General features: G+C 54.4%; 2 non-coding genes across 2 annotated transcripts in view; both read left to right on the forward strand.

Annotated features, from left to right (window-relative positions):
* The first annotated feature begins 6,051 nt into the window (after positions 1 to 6,051).
* LOC137993958 (5.8S ribosomal RNA) lies at positions 6,052 to 6,208 on the forward strand. The gene has a single exon (XR_011122071.1). It is a non-coding gene; the product is annotated as a 5.8S ribosomal RNA (ribosomal RNA).
* A 187-nt stretch (positions 6,209 to 6,395) lies between these two features.
* Positions 6,396 to 7,500, forward strand: part of LOC137993975 (large subunit ribosomal RNA) — a 3,743-nt gene continuing 2,638 nt past the window's right edge. The window contains exon 1 of the ribosomal RNA XR_011122087.1: positions 6,396 to 7,500. This exon is cut by the window's right edge and continues 2,638 nt beyond it. This is a non-coding gene — a ribosomal RNA (large subunit ribosomal RNA).

Genomic DNA, 7,500 nt, shown 5'->3' on the forward strand with positions numbered 1-7,500 from the left:
GGGACCCCCTAACCCCAAAAGGTGTTGCGGAATTTGATTGCGCATCCTGTGGTACCATTGCTTTCCTTGTAGCACGCCCAGGGAAGGCCCTGCATATGTGAAAAAAACAGGTTTTTTGAGGATATCTCCCCCCGGTTTTGAGGTGAGACAACCTAACCCCCTGAAGTTGTTGCGGAATTGGATTGCGCATCTGCTGATACCATTGGTTACTCTCTAGCATGCCCAGGGAAGGCCCTGCATATGTGAAAAAAACAGGTTTTTTTAGGATATCTCCCCCCGGAAAGAGGTACCCCCCTGAAACCAAGTTAGAACAAATCAGCATGCGATGGCGCATCCCGTGGTATCCTTGGTTAGGCTCTAGAACCTTCAGGCGCGTCTGGCAACACTCTGGGGGCGAAACGACTTTTAGCTCGTAACTCCCTTGGATTTTGAGCTACCCCCCGGAAATGGGTGATAAACACTCGCCGTTGAACGGGCTATCCAATGATACTATTGGTTACTCTCTAGCACCTCAGGGGAAGGCTGTGCATAAGACAGCAAAAGTGGTTTTTTGGCCATATCTCCCCCCGGTTTTGAGCTGTGACCCCCTTACCCCCAGAAGTTGTTGCGGAATTTGATGGCGCATCTCATGATACCATTGGTTTTCTTGTAGCACCTCAGAGGAAGGCCCTGCATATGTGAGAAAAAGTGGTTTTTTGGCGATAACTCCCCCCGGTTTTGAGCTGGGACCCCCTAACCCAGAAAAGGTGTTGCGGAATTTGATTGCGCATCCTGTGGTACCATTAATTTCCTTCTAGCACCTCAGGGGAAGGCCCTGCATATGTGAAAAAAAGTGGTTTTTTGGCCATAACTCCCCCCGGTTTTGAGCTGGCACAACCTAACCCCCTGAAGTTGTTGCGGAATTGGATTGCGCGTCTGGTGATACCATTGGTTACTCTCTAGCACGCCCAGGGGAGGCTCTGCATATGTGAGAAAAACAGGTTTTTTGAGGATATCTCCCCCCGGTTTTGAGGTGAGACAACCTAACCCCCTGAAGTTGTTGCGGAATTTGATTGCGCATCCTGTGATACCATTGGTTAGTCTCTAGCACGCCCAGGGGAGGCTCTGCATATGTGAGAAAAACAGGTTTTTAGGGGATATCTCCCCCCGGTTTTAAGGTGAGACAACCTAACCCCCTGAAGTTGTTGCGGAATTTGATTGCGCATCTTCTGATACCATTGGTTACTCTCTAGCACGCCCAGGGAAGGCCCTGCATATGTGAGAAAAACAGGTTTTTTGGCCATATCTCCCCCCCGGAAAGAGGTACCCCCCTGAAACGAAGTTAGAACGAATCAGCATGCGATGGCGCATCCCGTGGTATCCTTGGTTAGGCTCTAGAACCTTCAGGCGCGTCTGGCAACACTCTGGGGGCGAAACGACTTTCAGCTCGTGACTCCCTTGGATTTTGAGCTACCCCCCCGGGAATGGGTGATAAACACTCGCCATTGAACGGTCTATCCAATGATACTATTGGTTACTCTCTAGCACCTCAGGGGAAGGCTGTGCATAAGACAGCAAAAGTGGTTTTTTGGCCATATCTCCCCCCGGTTTTGAGCTGTGACCCCCTAACCCCCCGAAGTTGTTGCGGAATTGGATTGCGCATCTCATGATACCATTGGTTTTCTTGTAGCACCTCAGGGGAAGGCCCTGCATATGTGAGAAAAAGTGGTTTTTTGGCGATAACTCCCGCGGTTTTGAGCTGGGACCCCCTAACCCCAAAAAGGTGTTGCGGAATTTGATTGCGCATCTGGTGGTTCCATTGGTTTCCTTGTAGCACGCCCAGGGAAGGCCCTGCATAAGTGGAAAAAAGTGGTTTTTTGGCCATAACTCCCCCCGGTTTTGAGCTGGGACCCCCTAACCCCGAAAAAGTGTTGCGGAATTTGATTGCGCATCTGATGATACCATTGGTTTCCTTGTAGCACGCCCAGGGAAGGCCCTGCATATGTGAGAAAAAGTGGTTTTTTGGCGATAACTCCCCCCGGTTTTGAGCTGGGACCCCCTAACCCCAAAAAGGTGTTGCGGAATTCGATTGCGCATCTGATGATACCATTGGTTTCCTTGTAGCACGCCCAGGGAAGGCCCTGCATATGTGAAAAAAAGTGGTTTTTTGGCGATAACTCCCCCCGGTTTTGAGGTGAGACAACCTAACCCCCAGAAGTTGTTGCGAAATTGGATTACGCATCCTGTGATACCACTGGTTAGTCTGTAGCACGCCCAGGGAAGGCCCTGCATATGTGAGAAAAACAGGTTTTTTGAGGATATCTCCCCCCGGTTTTGAGGTGAGACAACCTAACCCCCAGAAGTTGTTGCGGAATTGGATTACGCATCCTATGATACCATTGGTTAGTCTCTAGCACGCCCAGGGAAGGCCCTGCATATGTGAGAAAAAGTGGTTTTTTGGCCATAACTCCCCCCGGTTTTACACTGCACCCCCCTAACCCCGAAAAGGTGTTGCGGAATTCGATTGCGCATCGAATGATACCATTGGTTTCCTTGTAGCACCTCAGGGAAAGGCTCTGCATAAGTGAGAAAAGCCAGTTTTTTGGCCATAACTCCCCCCGGTTTTGAGTATGGCCCCCCTAACCCCAAAAAGGTGTTGCAGGATCCATTTCTGAATCCAACGGTACCATTGGTTAGTCTGTAGCACGTCAGGGGAAGGCTCTGCATATTACAGAAAAAGTGGTGGTGATTTTTTCTAAGACTGGCAGCTGGGTAGGCCTGAAAGGTGTATTAAATATACTATAGGGGAAGGTTCCAACAGAGTTCGCCCCGAGTCGGTTCGCCCAATCTCTCTAGCAAGCTAGTAGGCCTTAACGAACGCTTCTGGTCGACCTTGGGCACTTTGGATGTGGGTTCAGCCAAAGTTCCGGCGGACAGGACGGTCGGTGAGATCCGGGGGGAACGTACAGGCTAGTTCCCGTGTCCCGGTCGTCATCTCAGTCGTTCGGATGCTGCTTTCTGTGGAAAGGACCCTACCGACGACAGGGAGATTCGACTGGGACTGCACTCGGACGTTTGGTCGCGTATCTCTGTCGCCTTTGACTGGACCCAGACCAAACTCGGTGGGTGGGTTGGGGGGGTCGACCTCCGGTCGTTTCGCCCCCGACCTCCAGCCTGCACCCAATTCGACAAGGAAGTTGCTCGCACCGCCCTGAGGACCACGGTGGTGCAATGGGCGAGATGGGTCGTTTCGCCCCCAACCCGATTTTTGCCGAATCGATGCAGGACGTCTCCTAGAGCGTAGCTGACACGATGTGCATGTCGGGGCAGGACGGCGTACGATCCTTTTGACTTCCTGAAGGCAAAATGATGAACCAAGAACTGTGTCAGGCGAGACCCGACGACAGGCGAGGGGAAGGTCCGATGTCATGCTAGTGAGTTGTCGAGACATCCAGGAGCCCTAATCTGGTCTTGCATCATGGAATGTGGCAGGCTTGCTTGCTGCAGAAGGGTAGTCGGAGATTGTGCGTGCTGGAAAAAGGTGTATATTGCTACATCCTCGGTGACGTTTCACCACATGCAGTGGCTGATTGGCCTGCCCGCTTCCTTGCTGACAGGGATGTTAGGGGCCTGCCTTTCTGCCGGCAGAGGCATAACGAGAAGAGGTGTCGTAGAAAAGCCCATATGTGCGTCCGATTGAGTTCGGTCGGCAAATGGATCGAGATGGGCGCATCCGTCCCAACCGAGTGGTGGTGGAAAACTTGACCACCTACCTAGCACTTTGTCGGATGTGACTGATTGATTTTGGTGCATCCCCAAAAGGCAGGTTAGACGCCAAGTCCACCATGAGGAAAGGAAGGTTGCAAGTCCCAAAGAGCGAGATGTACACGTCTCAAGGTAAAGAAAGTTCCTGGTTGATCCTGCCAGTAGTCATATGCTTGTCTAAAAGATTAAGCCATGCATGTGCAAGTACGAGCACTCATGCTCGTTGACGAGTAGTACTGTGAAACTGCGAATGGCTCATTAAATCAGTGATCGTTTATTTGATGGATGGTGTTACTACCGGATGGATAACCGTAGTAATTCTAGAGCTAATACATGCGACTGGAGTCCCGACTGTGAGCTCACGTTCTCAGAAAGGATGTATTATTAGATTCAAAACCGGACCGGCCAGCCCCTGCGCCTCTGGCCCTTTTACCGGGGTCCAGCTGGACGGGTGGTAGGCCGTGATTCCAAGGTGATTCACGATAACTGAACGAATCGACGTCTTTAACGGACGGTCGATGCTTCATTCAAATCTCTGCCCTATCAACTGTCGACGGTAAGGTAGTGGCTTACCGTGGTGACGACGGGTAACGGAGGATCAGGGTTCGATTCCGGAGAGGGAGCCTGAGAAACGGCTACCACATCCAAGGAAGGCAGCAGGCGCGCGCAAATTACCCAATCCCGACTCGGGGAGGTAGTGACGAGAAATGACGGGTGCGGGGCCTCCTAGTGGGGTCCCCGGGATCGGAATGGGTCCGACTTAAAGCCTCGGGCGAGGATCGATTGGAGGACAAGTCTGGTGCCAGCACCCGCGGTAATTCCAGCTCCAATAGCGTATATTAAAGTTGTTGCAGTTAAAAAGCTCGTAGTCGGATTTCGGGCGGGTTCCCGTGTCGTGCCTCTTAAGTTACGAGGGGCTACGTGTGGGTGGCTCGCCCTCCCCCGCGGAGGCCGGTCTTCCGTGCCCTTGATTGGGTGCGCCGGACTCGGCGGGCGTGACTTTGAAAAAATCGGAGTGTTCAAAGCGGGCGTGAATCTCGAGTGAACGCGTAAGCATGGAATGACGGAACAGGACTCGGGTCCCGTTTTTGTCGGTGCAACGGACCGGAGTGATGGTGGACGGAGACGGTCGGGGGCACCCGTATTTCGTCGTCAGAGGTGAAATTCTTGGATCGGCGAAGGACGACCGGCTGCGAAAGCGTCTGCCAAGCACGCTCTCCTCGATCAAGAACGAAAGTCGGAGGATCGAAGACGATCAGATACCGTCCTCCTAGTTCCGACCGTCAACGTTGCCGACCGGGGATCGGGGGGGCTTTTGAAAGAAAACCCCCTCGGCACCCTTCCTGGGAAACCGAGAGTGTCTGGGTTCCGGGGGAAGTACGGTCGCAAGGTCGAAACTTAAAGGAATTGACGGAAGGGCACCACCAGGAGTGGAGCCTGCGGCTTAATTTGACTCAACACGGGGCAACTCACCGGGTCCGGACATGGCTAGGATTGACAGATCGAGAGCTCTTTCTCGATGCTATGGGTGGTGGTGCATGGCCGTTCTTAGTTGGTGGAGCGATCTGTCTGGTTAATTCCGTGAACGAACGAGACCTCGCCCTGCTAGTTGGGGCCCCCGAAGCTCGTTTGCTTCTGGGGATCCTCTTAGAGGGACCGCCGGTCCGAAGCAAAGCCGGAGGCGGGGAGAGGCGATAACAGGTCTGTGATGCCCTTAGATGTTCCGGGCCGCACGCGCGCTACACTGACGACGGCAGAGAGTCTCGCTCGTTCCGGGCCGAGGGGTCCGGGCAACCTGCCAGGCGTCGTCGTGCTGGGGACAGACGGTTGCAATTGTCCGTCTCGAACGAGGAATTCCTAGTAGGCGCCGGTCACCAGCCGGCGTCGATTACGTCCCTGCCCTTTGTACACACCGCCCGTCGCTACTACCGATGAACGGTTTAGCGAGCCTCCCGACCTGCCACTGCCTAACTCCGTTAAACCGCAGCGATGTGGTGTTGGAGCTTGGCCGAGGGGGAAAGTTGGTCGAACTTGATCGTTTAGAGGAAGTAAAAGTCGTAAACAAGGTTTCCGTAGGTGAACCTGCGGAAGGATCATTAAACGTTGAATCGATCGTGGAGTTCGTCTCCCGTGTGAACTGTACTTGAATCATCTTCTTGCGATACGTTTGGGGGGGGTCGACCTAGCGGTCGTCAAATGCTGTGTGCGTTAGCAGTCAGCCCCCCCACGTTCGCATGTCTTTGTTTTCTATCCAGTTTGTCAATAGTGAGAATGATATTGAAAGATACGAAAAAATGTGAAAAAAACAACTCAGAACGGTGGATCTCTTGGCTCACGCATCGATGAAGAACGCAGCCAACTGCGATAAGTAGTGTGAATTGCAGAAGACAGTGAATCATCGAATCTTTGAACGCAAATGGCGCTCTCGGGCCCTGGTCCCGGGAGCATGTCTGTCTGAGGGTCGAATACACTATGAATGTCTTTCTTCTTTTGCGAGGAAAGACGGTGTTGAGGTGTCACGGCCAATCCTCCTCCTGTTCATAAGAAAGGGAAGAGGCCGTGTCCCTTGAAATGTAGAATGCCGGTGGACGACCGCGACTCGTTCATATCGCCCACCGACAGAGAGAGAGGAACAAACAAACACTTACGTACGACCTCAGATCAGGCAAGACTACCCGCTGAATTTAAGCATATTAATAAGCGGAGGAAAAGAAACTAACAAGGATTCCCTCAGTAACGGCGAGTGAAGCGGGAAATGGCTCAAATTGAAAATCGCCCACCTCCCGACAAGAGGGGTGGTGCGAGTTGTAATTGAGAGAAGCGCCGTCCGGGCCCCGTGCGGGTTCGCGCCCAAGTCGCCTGGAAGGGCGCGTCGTGGAGGGTGAGAACCCCGTCTCTAGGCGCGACCCGGGGCCGGCGAGGCGTTTTCCAAGAGTCGGGTTGTTTGGGAATGCAGCCCAAAACGGTGGTAGACTCCATCTAAAGCTACATACCGGCGTGAGACCGATAGCGAACAAGTACCGCGAGGGAAAGGTGAAAAGGACTTTGAAAAGAGAGTTAAAGAGTGCGTGAAACCCGTTCGGAGGGAAACGCACGGACTCGGCCAAGCGGCGCGACCGGGGCTTCGGCCGGCGGGCAGAGAGCGCCTCGTGCGACGGATCCTTTTTGGACCGTCGGGCGAGGGTCGGTTCCTCCGTCCCGTCGGTCGGACAACTCTGGCGCGCGCGTCGACGTGGGTCGGTGCCGGGGCTCGTTCAGAGGCCCGTCGGGAAGGTGGGTCGCCGTCCTCGCTTCGTGCGTGGTTCGGTGGCCGTTTACAGCTCGGCTGGGCGAGGGGCTCGCCGGGACCGACCGAGGTGTGTTTGCGGCGCGCGCCGTGCTTCGGCACGGCCGGGACGCCGACCTCCCTTTCGGCGTTCGACTGTTGGGGACCGCACGCGGTGCCCGTACGACTGGCGTCCGTTTGAGGGGGACGGCGCATCCTCGCTTTGCGCGTCCGAGACGTCGACGACCGGCCGGGTCTGTCCGACCCGTCTTGAAACACGGACCGAGGAGTCCGACGTGCGCGCGAGTCTTTGGGTGAAGGAAACCCTTGGGCGCAACGAAAGTGAAAGGAGGCGAGATCCGGGAGGACTTAGGTCCTCGTGGCGCATCGTCGACCCACCCGCGACCCGCACTTGTGCGAGGTTCGGGTCGGAGTGAGAGCGCGGCCGTCGGGACCCGAAAGATGGTGAACTATGCCTGAACAGGGTGAAG

This window comes from Montipora foliosa, chromosome 2 (genome assembly GCF_036669935.1).
Source record: "Montipora foliosa isolate CH-2021 chromosome 2, ASM3666993v2, whole genome shotgun sequence".
NCBI lineage: Eukaryota > Metazoa > Cnidaria > Anthozoa > Scleractinia > Acroporidae > Montipora > Montipora foliosa.